General features: G+C 38.0%; 1 protein-coding gene across 2 annotated transcripts in view; it reads left to right on the plus strand.

Annotated features, from left to right (window-relative positions):
- The window catches only part of MARCHF1 (membrane associated ring-CH-type finger 1), a 246,852-nt gene that overhangs the window by 75,888 nt on the left and 157,444 nt on the right, over window positions 1–13,520 (plus strand). For both annotated transcript variants that reach the window (XM_042808441.1, XM_032983903.2), the window contains exon 2: window positions 3,432–3,510. The gene's annotated coding sequence lies outside the window, so the exon portion shown is untranslated. The remainder of the gene's footprint in view (window positions 1–3,431; window positions 3,511–13,520) is intronic.

Raw genomic sequence — 13,520 nt, forward strand, 5'->3', positions numbered from 1 at the left:
TTTAATATATGGTTATATAGTCTTGCCATTAATATCAGAGAGGCCAGAAGACATGTTGGCATTCATTAGGATCAGGGTTACTATATGTTGTTAGCGTTCAGCTATAACCTTTTGATATTTTTTATACTAGCTAAAGCACAATGAGGTTGATTTGTATTTTTTTTTTTTCATGCATCGTGGAGAAGAGATTTCATGGGTGATTAATTTAACCTCTTCTCAATTTGTTTGAAGCACATACCAGTTAAATAAAACAACTTCACAGCATCACAGATTTGTTGAGGTTGAAATGGACCTTTGGACATTGTCCAAGTCCCTGGTCAAAGCAGGGTCACCTACAGCACATTGTCCAGGACTGTGTCCAGTTGGGTTTTGAATATCTCCAAGGATGGAGACTCTGCAACCATCTTGGGTAACCTGTGACATTAGTTGACCACCCTCACAGGAAAAAAAAAAATATCATTATGTTTAAATGGGATGTGTTGTATTTAATTTATGCCCATTGCCTCTTGTCCTTCTACTGGATACCATTGAGAAGAGTGTGGTTCTGCCTTCCTTACTCTGCCCCCCATCAGGTATTTAGAAGCACAGGTAAGATCCCTCTGAGCCTTCTCTTCTCAAGGGCCCCACCTCTCTCAGCCTCTCCTCATACGAAAGATGCTCAAGTCTTTTAATTACCTTCAAGACCTTCTACTGGACTTGCTCCAGTAAGCCTGTGTCTCTCTTGCACTGGGAAGCACAGGGTTGGGCTCAGCATTCAGGCTGGCTCACCAGAGCTGAGTAGAGGATGATACTCTGGAGGTGATACTCTTCCTAATGCAGTCCAGGTTGCTGTCATCCACCTTTGCTGTGAGGGGACACTGGTGGCTCATGGCCAGCTTGTCCCTCAGATCCTTTTCTGCCAATGTGCATGGGACTGTTCCTGCCAGGTGTAGGACTTTGCATTTTCCTTTGTTGAACTTCTTGAGGTTACTGTTGGCCCATTTCTCAGCCTGTCAAGGTCCCTCTGAATGGGAGCACAACCCTCTGGTGTATCAACTACTCTTAGTTTTGTATTAGCTGTGAATTGGCTGAAGGTACATTTCTGTCCCATCTTGCAAGTTACTGATGAGTTGTTGAACAGTATTGGCTCCCGTACTGACCCATGGGGTGTGCCCTGTGCTGACTGGCCTCCAGCTGGATTTGGTGCTGCTGATCCACAGTACTTTGAGCCCAGCAGTTCAGCCAGTTTTCTGTTCACCTGACTCTCCATTTATCTATTTTGTGTTTCATCAGTTTATCAGGGAGGTGACAATGGGAGACAGTGGTGGAAGCATTATTAATATCAAGATAAGCAATGATCAGTGTTCTCTCCTTGTCCATTGGGCCAGCCTTCTGGTCATGAAAGGCTATCAGGTTGGTCAGGCACAATTTCCCCTTCATATATCTGTGCTCACTACTCCCAAACACCTTCTTGTCCTACTTGTGTTTTGGCAATGGTTTTTAGGATTATTTTCTCCATTCCCTTTCCAGGGATTGAGGTGAGGCTGTGACTGGCCTGCAGTTTCCTGGATCCTCTTTCTTGCCCTTTTTGAAAGTAGGGGCAATGTTTACTTTCTTCCAGTCCTCAGAATTTGCTCCCCACTTGCGATCACCATGATCTTACAATGACATCACAGCTCCCTCAGTATGTGTGGGTGCATCTCATTATGGCACGTGGATCTGTGTGTGTCGAGTTTGTTTAAATGTTTCCTAACCCGATCCTCCTCCACTGAGGGGGAATCTACCTTGTTTCAGGCTTTCCAACTGATCTCAGGGACCTGGGATCACTGAGGGATGGTTTTATCAGTAAAGAGTGAGATGAAGGTGGCATTCAGTGTATTGGCCTTCCTCATATCCTTTGTGACAGGTTGCCTTTAGCATTCAACAGTGGACCACCATTTTCCCTAGTCTTCCTTATGCTGCAGATATACCAGTAGGAACATTTGTTGCCCTTCATGTTCGTGTGAGTTAACCTACACATGTCTTTGTGATCCCACTGAGGTCCAACTGCACGCAGACCTCTTAATCCTCCTCTTCCCTATGCTGTGTGCATTAGCGTGAAGGCTCTTTGGAGAGGTACAAAAGCATGCTGATTTCCCAGAAAAGGTAGGAGAGCTTTCCCCAGAATTCTTTCTGGCAGGCATTTCCCTATGTATGTGGACACAGTTGGAGTGGATCCCCTAAAGCCCTGGGTTTTTGCTTGCAAATTTCCTCCTATTCACATCGCCTCATACTCTTTGCTTACCAACCTGGTCCTTCAGTTCCTTGCTTGATCGTTGGTCATCCTCTCCTGCCCCTGTTATTCCTGGTTTGAAACTCTCACTACTGTATTGGCTATCCTATTGGCAAAAATGTTTTTCCACACTTAGGTGGATGCTATCTCTGCTAAACAATCCTCTGTCCCCGTAGAGCATCCCGTAATCATATGAAAACTAAAACCCCATTACTCACACTAACTGCACAATAAATTGTTGACTTGCAAGATCTGTTTACTCCTCCCACCCTTCTACCTTTCTGAAAGGATTAAGGAGAAAACTGCCTGAGCGTTCTCCATGCCCTTGACAACCCTCCCACACACCCCCATCATATCCCACAGCCATGTAGTCAGTGCTTGGTGCTTTGCTAATTACCCCTGGCATCATCACTGGTGCCTGTGTGGAAGAGCAGCAGAGGGTAATAGTCTACAGCAGCATCTCCACAATATCCCGATCCAAGTCCCTGTCAAGCAGAAAACCTCCTCAGGCAACAGGTCAGGGTGGCAGCTTGGGGGCCTCTGCCCCCCCCAGCAGGAACTTGCCCACTGCAAACACCCGCCACGTGCTCCTGTGCAGCTCAGGTTTAGCTGGTTTGTGTCCTTTGCTGGATAGAGTGACTATTTGTTGCCCTCATAAGACAACTATTTTAGTTAAATGCTTAATGTGTTTTACTCTTTGTTTTGCAAGCAAATGTGTGTAAAAACATTGCTAGTGAACAAATGATGTGTTCTTTTTTTTTTTTTTTTTTCTTTTTTTTTTTGGCTTTATTCTTGAATAGTGTTCTGCCAATGCCATACGGGTTAGCTGGCTACAAAAAGGCTTTTTCCACTAGTGTGGATGATAACGGGAAAATCATGTATGGTTTTTCTGTGCTCAGGGAGACCAAGGATTAATCTTTAATTAATCTCAAATCAATCTGAGAGTCTACAGAAAGATGCATGGAAGCCAGTATCTGGTATAGGATTTGATAAAGATTATTTAAGACTACCTTTCAAGTCCAGAAGTGTTTTTTCAGGTTGTACCATCTAGAAGATACCAGCATTAAGATTTTTTCCGAAGCTTGCTTCCTAACATGATTTAAGGCTATTACGTTTAGGTTTACAATATTTCAACATGATATAAATGGTTTCACATGTGTCTTGTTTCTGTTTGTTCTAGGAAATGAACCCAGGAAGTAATGTGAAGGGACACGTGAAGCTCTGTCACAGCAGAAATTTGCTAAAAGATTGTTTTACCTGTAAGTTCTTCTTTTCCGTTGTTAACTGTTACATTATATCCATACTGCTAGGAAAAAAAAAAAAAAAAAAAGTTTATTTTGGCTTTTTGACTTTCAGCCTGATCATGAAGAAAACCCTGCTAAACATCTTACGTTTAACACCTGCTATTATTAACTTGCTATATTTTAGTGAAAAGTAAACAAACATTTTTCCTCTTCTATTAAGTTTTTGAATCTAATGAGCAAGATTTTCATGTTGTGTCATTATAGGTTATACATCCACTGTGATGTATGCTAAACTGCAATAGTTTATTTTTCAGAAATTCATTTAAAAGTGAATGAAAGATAGAAAACGTCCGAATGTGTATGAGAGTGTGAAACTTTTCCACTTAAAAGTTCTTTAGCAAAGAGAGCTCTTCAGGACTGGTCATCTTTTTCCAGAGTTATTAACTTATATGATAGTGTCCTTTTCAGTTGTGCCACTTGTGGCAAAGAATTTTCTATGAGCTATGGTGAAATCATTTAGTTTTAAATATAAATCATTTAATTTTACATATAAATAATTTAATTTTACATATATCACATAACGAACTCCACTTGGAATTCAAACTTCTGTTTTCATTTTGAGTCTAATTGTCTACATCAAAATACTTAAGTGAGAGAGATTAACTTGTCCTCATAGCAATACTGAGAGAAAAATATTAGAAGATTCATTTTACACAAAGAACCAAAGACATTAAATTGTTGATTTTTGGCAGACTCATGTAGCTGGTAGCAGAGCTAAGACAGGATTCAGAAGTTCTCAGTTCCAATGAAGAATTCTAATTTGAAAATAAACTATGAGAGGGGGAAGAGCTTCTTACATAGGTATCATGTATAAGTATGCTTAAAAAGTATATCTTCAGGGGGGATCGGGAGTTTACAAGCTAGAATTTAACCAGTATTTTAATTTTCTCCCTTGTATATGTAATTATGATAGTTTAACCGAACATCATCTAGTTAGCAGGTTCCTGAAAACTATAAGGGGAATGACACTAATGAAGTATCTTTCAAAACTGATAGTAGCTGTTAAATCCTTTAAAAGTAACTATTTTCAAATTTTTTCCTTATCTAGCCCTCTATTTTAAAGTTGCAGCAACTCCTATACCTGGGCATCATGGGTAATTTAGTTTGACATAACATGCAATCAAATTAAAACTTAAAAATGCCAGTCTTCCACAATTCAAGGTCTTTATGAACTGTCAGAAAATATTTTTAGATTTATTTTTATTTTTTTTTTCCAAAAGTACTTGTCTTAGTATTTCTTAACTACTCTGATATAACTTGAGAGATGTTGGAACAAACACAAAGTCAGTGCAGATACAATAAAATCTGTTAGAATTTAAAATCTTAGTTCTGCACTTCGTGTTGTAAAGTAAAAACTGAACACTGTTTTCTTCATTCTACTTCACACATTACTGGTAGAACTTCATCAGTTGCCCTGTGTTATCCTAAGTGTGTTTAAAGGTCTCAGCTGCTAAAGCTTTTCCTTTGGTTTTATCAAAGAATCTGGAGGGAATATTTCAAGGAGACTTTTATGAATAGTCAAGAAACAGAGAAGAGAAACTGCTACTCTGATAATGCTTCCTTAATAACTGAATTTCTCAGATTTTCAGTATTATTTGGTAGGCTTAATTGCGTAGCACTAGTCAAGCACATGGATTTCCAGTATCATAACAGTAGCCTTAAAAAAACTCAAGCCAACTGAAAAGAGATAAGATTGAGCTCAAACTGACTAATTTATTTAAACTTTGTCTTCTCTTTCAATTGCTCTGTTCATCTTTGCATGTGTCTCTGAGAAATACAAGTATTTTATATGTGTGTATATGTGTGTGTATCTGTTATAGATATTTATATTCATTGAAGGTATAAAATACAGACTTGACTTGGAAAAATCTTAGGTGAGAATATGGAGAAAAGTCTTTGACAGGATGCAAAAATTGAGCCATATTGTACGTTGAGCACTATAAAGTACATTTGTAGACAACAAATGCATTATTTGGAGTCCTGAAAATATGCTGAAATCTGTCTGATTTTAATAGTGTGACTGCATCAGAGGACAAAATAACAGAAAATAAGGGGTTTTTTTCTGATTTGAAATGTCTATTTATGTATAGTTGCAGACAATTCTGAAGCCTGGTTAGAGAACTGGCAACATGCGAGCATGAAGGCATATTTTCTTCCTTGGCCTAAGAACTGATGTATCTAGACTTCCCAAGTGCCAGTGAGCACAAGTCCTCCCATGTGCACAGTGATCTGGTGTGTGTTATGAGCAAATGTTCAAATACATGTGATACTAATGGAGTAATATGGGCATTAATAAATTACTTCAAATGTACCATAGTCCTAAACTTCATTGCCATCATTTTTCCTATTATACCTAGAGAAGAATGTTTTGTATAACTTAAGTTTTGCAAAAACATTGAAGATACTTCTGCACTTGATGTGAAAAGCCTTCATGAGGTACCACTCATACATGGAGTAGTAGGTTCTTTTGAAGCCCATGAATTCAAGAATTTTTTGGGCTAAAACATGCCTATACCTGTTAAAGAGATTCACATGGGCCAAGAGACTGTCTTGTTTTGCAGGAGTTACAGGCTTCAGCCTGTTTTTCCTAAGCCTGTTGCTCCAGCAAGGTAACAGTCTGTCACTGGTCCTTACCACCAGTGGACATTTATGGATCTCTATTCTGCACCTGGGGTGTTTGTGCTGTCTAATGCCCTGGCAAGAGTGAGGAAAGGCTCTACTCCATCACTTTGCCAGTACACTGACTTTGTACTCTTTTCTGCATTTGGATCATATACAGTGGCATTACATAGAGGAGGATGCATTTCTGCCTCCAGTATATCCATATTGAAATGCTGTCAGGACCTTAATTTCTTTCTAAATTATATAGACAATTTTTATGGGATAATCTGAACAGGAAGAAGCTTGTAAGCGCTCTTGAGCTAAACATAATAGCAGTTTTAGAAGATTGACATCAGTCGGTACAAATTTTTTTCAAGAAATTGGGCATAGTGTTTTGCATTAAGTCTGCCTACTTTGGAAGCATGCTTCGGAGAGAAATGCTGAGAAGAGGAGGAAAAAAAGATTCTAGAGACTGATTGTTGATTTAATAAGGGCCTTATAAAAGAAGTAATAAGGTAATTTCTGTTTGGAAGAACTTCTGGCTGGCACTATACAGGCCAGAAGGAATGATATGCCTTATTTAACCAATTAAATCTTGCTTGGAGAACTGTAGACAAGCAATTCTGGTTCTGTTTAATTTGAATTCTCTTTTGAATTGGTTGTCAATAAGTTAATGAAGCTATGATAGCACTCTGTATTTTCACAGATGGCTGTAGTGGCTTGTTTCAAGTCCTCCTATACCCCTCTGTATTTAATGCTTAATCTATTCACTTCCTGTTAAGGAGGTGGGGGACGGTATCACAGAGGCATGTCTCAAAGCAGCATATATGCAGTTTCCTGATGAAGGCTGCAACTGATTTTACAATTCATGTATACAACCATCATATTTGTATAAACAGAAAGGACAACATGGGGAGGAAAAAGATGATATTATTTTTATTTATTATTATTTTATATTCTGAGCACAGGTTGCTACGAGAGAGAAATCTAACATTTTTAAACCATGAGATAGTTCCAATATGTGCCTCAAGTTTTTTTCTAGAAATAATTGCATGCTGTTAATGTTGATTAAAGTATTCCTGTTATACATTTAATGTATCTGGTAGTATTCCAAATAAATCAATCGGTACTGTAAAACTGGCTGTCATGATACACAGACAAGTAACTATATAACTTATTAAGATTTGTAGATCATGGTGGCAATTACTTCATTATGATCAGCTTTGTAATTATTCTATTTTTCTTCCAAAGGGATTTTGCATGTATTATTTCTGTTAGAGTTAGCTGGCAAACAAATAAGGAAACAGAAATCTTTTCCCCCCCAGCTGGATTGTTCTGTGTTCGGCTAATCACCATCAAAATAACATTTCTGTCCTGTGCTTATAAAAGATCAAAACTTTAGGTATTTTATTATGTTCTATGTAAAATAAGTAGTAGCACAAAGTCAACTTTTGTATGTTTATAGAAGCACGATTCCTTAATCCAGTAGCCATTCATTTTGACAGAAATTTAAGAGTATGAATGTTCTGTTTAGATAGACAAAATGGTAAATTATTCCTCTTTATGAAAGGCATGTTTGCTGATGTGCAGCGACCAGAGTTCATAAATATCTCTGAATACTTGCCTTGCTGGATCTCTGGAGCACTTAGCTTTCCGCCCCATATTTTATGCCCTCTGAAATAAGGTTTGAAATACCTTCTCTTGATACCACTGAGAATACAAGTTTGGGTCACTTATTTGGAGATCCTGATGAGACTCTGATGCAAGTATGGCAAAAGGTGCAACTAACCCATTTGCGAAACAAAAAACACGTTACCAAAGGCAGTAGTAAGAATTTAAAAGATATACATAGAAACTGGTGAGAATAGCACAGATTTTTTTTTCGTTGTAGAAGATTCCAAGACCCTAAGAGCACAGTAAGAATGTCTTGCACAGCTCTAATTAAGGTTTCATCTTCCCACTGCTCTCCCCATGTCTTACTTTTGTCTAAACTTAGACTTGAACTTTAATCTCATATGTTACGTTACCTGGCATATGCTTTTGTGTTGACTTTAGTGAATATGTTCAGGGGAATACAGGTTTTAATTGTAGAATTTTTGCATACTGTAAGCATCTTCCCGATCATAAGCTAGTACAAATATATCTTGCAGAGTAATGAGATTAGAATTATCATGAAGGTCTTTCATCTTTTGCTTCATTACTTATTATGTAGAATTTTTTTAAAATAAAGGATATACTGAGGAATATAAATTGATATATCTGAGCTGACGGCTCTAAGAAATACAACTGTCCCCAGTGTTGCTCATTAATTTATTTTTCTGAGGTATAAATTCATGCCTTGTTAAAATCAGACAGATGTACCTATCATTTGCTGAAGGTGAAATAAGGGGACAGGCTCCATGACACTTCTGTGTTTTTAAACATGTATGATACCTAATTTCCACTAGTAGTACTGAAAGCAGTGGTCAGGAAAAAATGTCCTGTAAGTTAAATTTGATGACACAGAAAATAGTATCAATACAACTAAACTGAAATATTTTATCCTTTGGGGATGCCATCAGTGTTTTGACCTAGGTGTAAACTTCCTAAATCTCAGGTAGCATCAGAATGGACATGTAGATATCAGAATGGTGCTAGTGAACATGTGTACAGCATTCATAAACCTCCAACCATGATGAACATAAGGAAAGCTGGAGAATTGTGTGAGCTACACTGGAAATTAAGAAAGTTTATAGCTCATCATGGAATAAACAATGCCAAATTTGAAAAAGTGCTGGTAAAAAAAAAAAAAAAAAAGACACACAAATAAAAGAAAGAAAATGATTGCAAAGAATTCTCAGAATCTGGAGATAAGGTACTCTGAATGGAAAGAATGTTGAAGTCCAGTGGGAGAGAAGGGAGGGAATGGTACAAGCAGTGAGTACTTCTGACTAATAGTGTTTGTTTTTTATTTTTGATTAGTCTAATGGTTTTCAGATTCAACAGAAGACAATTTCTTAGTTTATTTTCAGTGTTGGGAAAATATGCATTAATTAATTCTCTAATTATTTTTTATCATTAATAATAAGTTTCTGGTTAATTATGTGTTGGTTTACAGAATGTGTGGGTAGGAATTATAAATGCTTTGGGTCCCTCATTTAGCACAGTGTGGTTATAGTATATGCTTCCAAAATGTGCAACAGGATTTGACTTTACATCTTCCCTCAGACTAAGCTTGCATCTCTTCCTCTTGAGATGTGACTATCTTGACTCTGCTACAGAATTAGCTTGGAAGGGAAGGAATGGCTACCATTATATAGCTTGTCATTTGCACTTCACCTGCATATTACACTTGTTGGCTATTACTCCACAATCACTCCATTGGTAGGAGAGGGTACCTGGGATTAAGAGCCAGGGAAAATCGTTTTTGCTGCGTCTGTCTGCAAACAGTTGTTTGTCCTGCATACAAGATTCATGCACCTTAAAGCAAGAGTCATAATGGTCTTAGAAAAATTGCAAAGAGAATTCCCTTTAGCTCAATTCACACCACTTAACAGGTACAGCAATTTTGGGTGACATATGTTATTGTCACACTCTGTGTCTACATCTCAAACTACCTGGCTTCAGGCAAAAAAATCTTGTTTCAGCTTCCCAACAGATGAAAGGTTCAGCTCCTGAATTGATAATTTGCACAGTGTGGAGGGATTGTATTGTCATAGAGAGGCAAGAGGTGTGGCAAGACCTCCAGAATGCCCACCCAAGGACATTCACCTCTGTGGAGCTGCGCAAGGATCTTGTTTTGACCCATTGAAAGCAGAAGACTCCTGAGAAACCTTATATTGGTAGAGAAGCAACCTGCAGTTTCTTTATTCATGTTGCCTAGAAGTTGATGTGTCACTGGGTGTAGTGGCTCCCTCCTGGAGGCAGGTTTAAGGGTGACCATCTCAGGAAATGGCATTTTGCAGGGTAACTCGTGCCATAGTCTACTAATGCAGTTTGGGGGAATGTAATGATTGTGGCCCTATGTGCCTTCCACAAATCTAGACAAGATAATTATGAGTATTTATTAATGTAATGAACAAAAGACAGTACTGTTTTTGTGGGCTGATTCATGCGAGAATGGTCTACGGATGCTCTGTTTCTGTTGCCACCTCAGTAGTTTCCTGAGAAAAAAGTATAAATTCTTGGCTCTAAAATTACTAAGTGAGAGAGGCAAATTCATATTTCTATAATTATTTTGATTGTGGTTTTATTGTTGTAGTCTATTTCAGATAAACCTACACTGCATGAATCATAAGAAATTACTAGCTAGAAAACAGAGTTATAATGGGAAGACAGGTGCTTTTGCTCCACAAATAACTAGTTCTCCATTAAAGTCAGATGGCTGTAAGTTCGTTTGGTTTTCTGTTGTTTTGGCTTTTTTTTTAATTATGTGTGCATTGTAAGAGCATTGCCTTTCAACTATGCAATAATCTCTGATAGGTTGCTTATATTTTTCGATTTTGTATGACCTCTGTAGTCCTCAGGCTTTAATATATTCTTTTTATATAGCTCTTGCTTTGTGAATAGTTTCAAAGTGACCGTGACTATAAGCAGAAGGTTTATGTAAGCAGAAAATAAACTAAAGAACAACTTCAGAAATTAATGTCAAACTGACAGGAGGGCAGTGGGAATACTGATATTTCCTGTGTTTGTTTCTATTTTTGTGATCAATCACAGTAAGAAATCAGTAATCTAAAAGTAAGTAAGCGAGCAAAACTTGTCTGTGCTGCTCTCTACAGCTTTCTGTTAACTAGGAGCTAGTAAGTATTAGCAGCTGGTGGGTTTTTTTACTTGACTAGCCCAGCTGTGTGTATACATATTTATATAGAGAGTATATATTATACAGAGCTGCATAGACCTTGAGAAAAGAAGGTTTTGTGCATTATTGCCACCACCCATTACTAGCATTGCACAGCTGTTGGTGGTGCAATCCTGGGCCTTTCCAGGTTTTAATTATCTTATAATTTGTGGTAAAATTGGAAAAAAAATGTTGCCGCTAGATGGTATTTATGTGTTTAGCTAAAATAAATAGTTACAACTATAAACTGTAGTTTAAATATTACTAAAATGTCTAGCAGCTACAGCCTGCAACATTCCTTGGTTGCCTTGTCCTCCAGCTGGGGAGATGGCTGGGCTGTTGCTGGGTGTGTCTGGCCTGCACACGAGGGTTCCTTGCCGAGGCATCTAGCACCTGCGTAGGTAAGAGGGGAATGGTGGGTCATGCAAAGAGACAGCTGGGGACTGTTCCTAAGTCCTGTAGTACACAAAGAGTGTATATACCTTCAACCCTCACTTGGAAGCCTTCTGAAGCCTCCTGAAGGCTAACTCTAGTAGTTTTTGGAATGACCACCCCTGAAACTTCAAGCTACAATGACGTGGATCCTTACCTGTCTGCTGTATCTCAATCTAAACATCTGCTTTCATTGCAGCTTGGACAAGATCATGTAGGTTGCCTTCACAGACCATGGAAGGACAAACACATGCGTATACGCAGTTTCAGATAGTTAAGGTTTAGAAGTAGCACACTACTTGGGGGTGGTGCCCACTGTCTTCTGACCAGATGAACTGGACTCCAGGGTTAGCTAGACAATGCGAATGTGTCTTTGTATAGATTTTGAAGGTATAGTTCCTGGAATGTTTTGCAGCATTCATTGAAAAATTCCAGCTAAGTTGAAAACTTCCATTAATAAACTCTTTTATGTGAAATGTCCAGAAAGTTAATTCCTGAGGCTAAGTTAGCACTGACTATCTGGTATTAATTCCACTGAGTATGCAATTGGTCCAGACATCTGTCTTAATAGAGGAGAGTAGTTGCTTTGGAGTGTAGACGCCACACACTTTAAGTGTCTAAGGTTAGATGGTATATATATCTTTCCACTCTTTCCCCAGTGAATATCGGTCAAAGAAAGAGGATTGCAGTCACTTCCACTTTGAAGTGAACGTGGCTTCCATTTTCAAATGATCTATTGTAATGGTGACAGTAGTGCATGTGCTAATGTAGTAGGTGAAATTATCTGTAATGACTCAGTTTGGCTCAGCTGACATGAGAGAACATGAAGATCTTGAAATGGTCTTTACAGCCTCAGTTTCCTAGCTGCTCCCATCAGGAGTGTATCATGGTTTCACCAAATCCGAGTGCCTGGCTTCCATCTGCTCAAACATGAACACCCCTGAGAAGGGAAATTAGCTGAGTCTTCTCATGGTATGGAGAGGGAGCACAGCTGTGACACTTGAAGGTTAGATCTTAAGGGATGCTGTAAACTCCCTCTGCCCTCATTGTGTACTGACCTGACAATGGAAGTGTGTGTGTGTTGTACTGGAACTGTTTTTGTGTAAGATGCTGTAGGGAAGACATTTCCCCAGAGGTGACAAAATGTAACTGGATTGGTCACAAAGAAAAGTTGAGAGCTGATGTTCAGTTCTTAAGATAGCAGAAATAAAAATGAAAACATCTTTTTCTGGCCCTAGACTAACTGAAATTTTTGTTTTGGAAGAGATTGTGAGTATTTTATTTTAAACTATGTTTTTGACATTTTTCTTCCGAAGCAAATCACACTCTGTTAAAATGAAGCTAAGTATACAAAATAAAGAAGACCCAATGCATAAACAGAATTATAATGAGAAACAGATATAAAAGGAGGCCATTATTTGTATTTTCCTGGAAGATTTCTCTAATTTGAAATTTTTAAAATAATCCAGATAAAGCAATTTTCAAAGATGGCACCATGAGTAATAATTTTGTTATACTTGAGACATAGATTTAAGTACAGTTGTAATAATACTACTAATATTATTATAATGTCGAATGATGCCATTAAACACTTTGAAGCAGGCAGACATGAACCCATCTGGAGACATGTATTTATAACCAGTAATAATTAAAAAATATTTTATTTGCTCTTAGAAGTCTCATCTGAGACCTAAATTTGGATTTTTGCTAATGTATCCTAGAAACTCTTCTTTCAACAAAATGTCTTGTCTTCTGATTCTTAATGTTATTATAGCCTTAACTACAACCTGCAACTGAATTCTTTGCTCTGATTTTATTCTTGATGAAAATTCCAGCCCTTTACAATTTATGAATTTTCTTCCTTACAATTTCATTTAATAGGCCATTGCTTTCTGTCCTGACGAAGCTCTTCATCTATTTTTTCTATGTATCTTCCACTGCTTTATTCATTTTTGTTCTTTGTCATTCATCTCCTCCAATTAAGACGTCTGTCCTTTTCATCTGTGTTTCTGCAGATGGAAGTTTTGTAGATTCTGAACTATTTAAGTGAATGTAATGGGGTGGGAGTGTCACAGTGAATATTTATGACCTTGTGGCAACTGTCTCTGTGAAG

This window comes from Tyto alba, unplaced genomic scaffold (assembly GCF_018691265.1).
Source record: "Tyto alba isolate M040663 unplaced genomic scaffold, T.alba_DEE_v4.0 Super-Scaffold_6, whole genome shotgun sequence".
Taxonomy (NCBI): domain Eukaryota; kingdom Metazoa; phylum Chordata; class Aves; order Strigiformes; family Tytonidae; genus Tyto; species Tyto alba.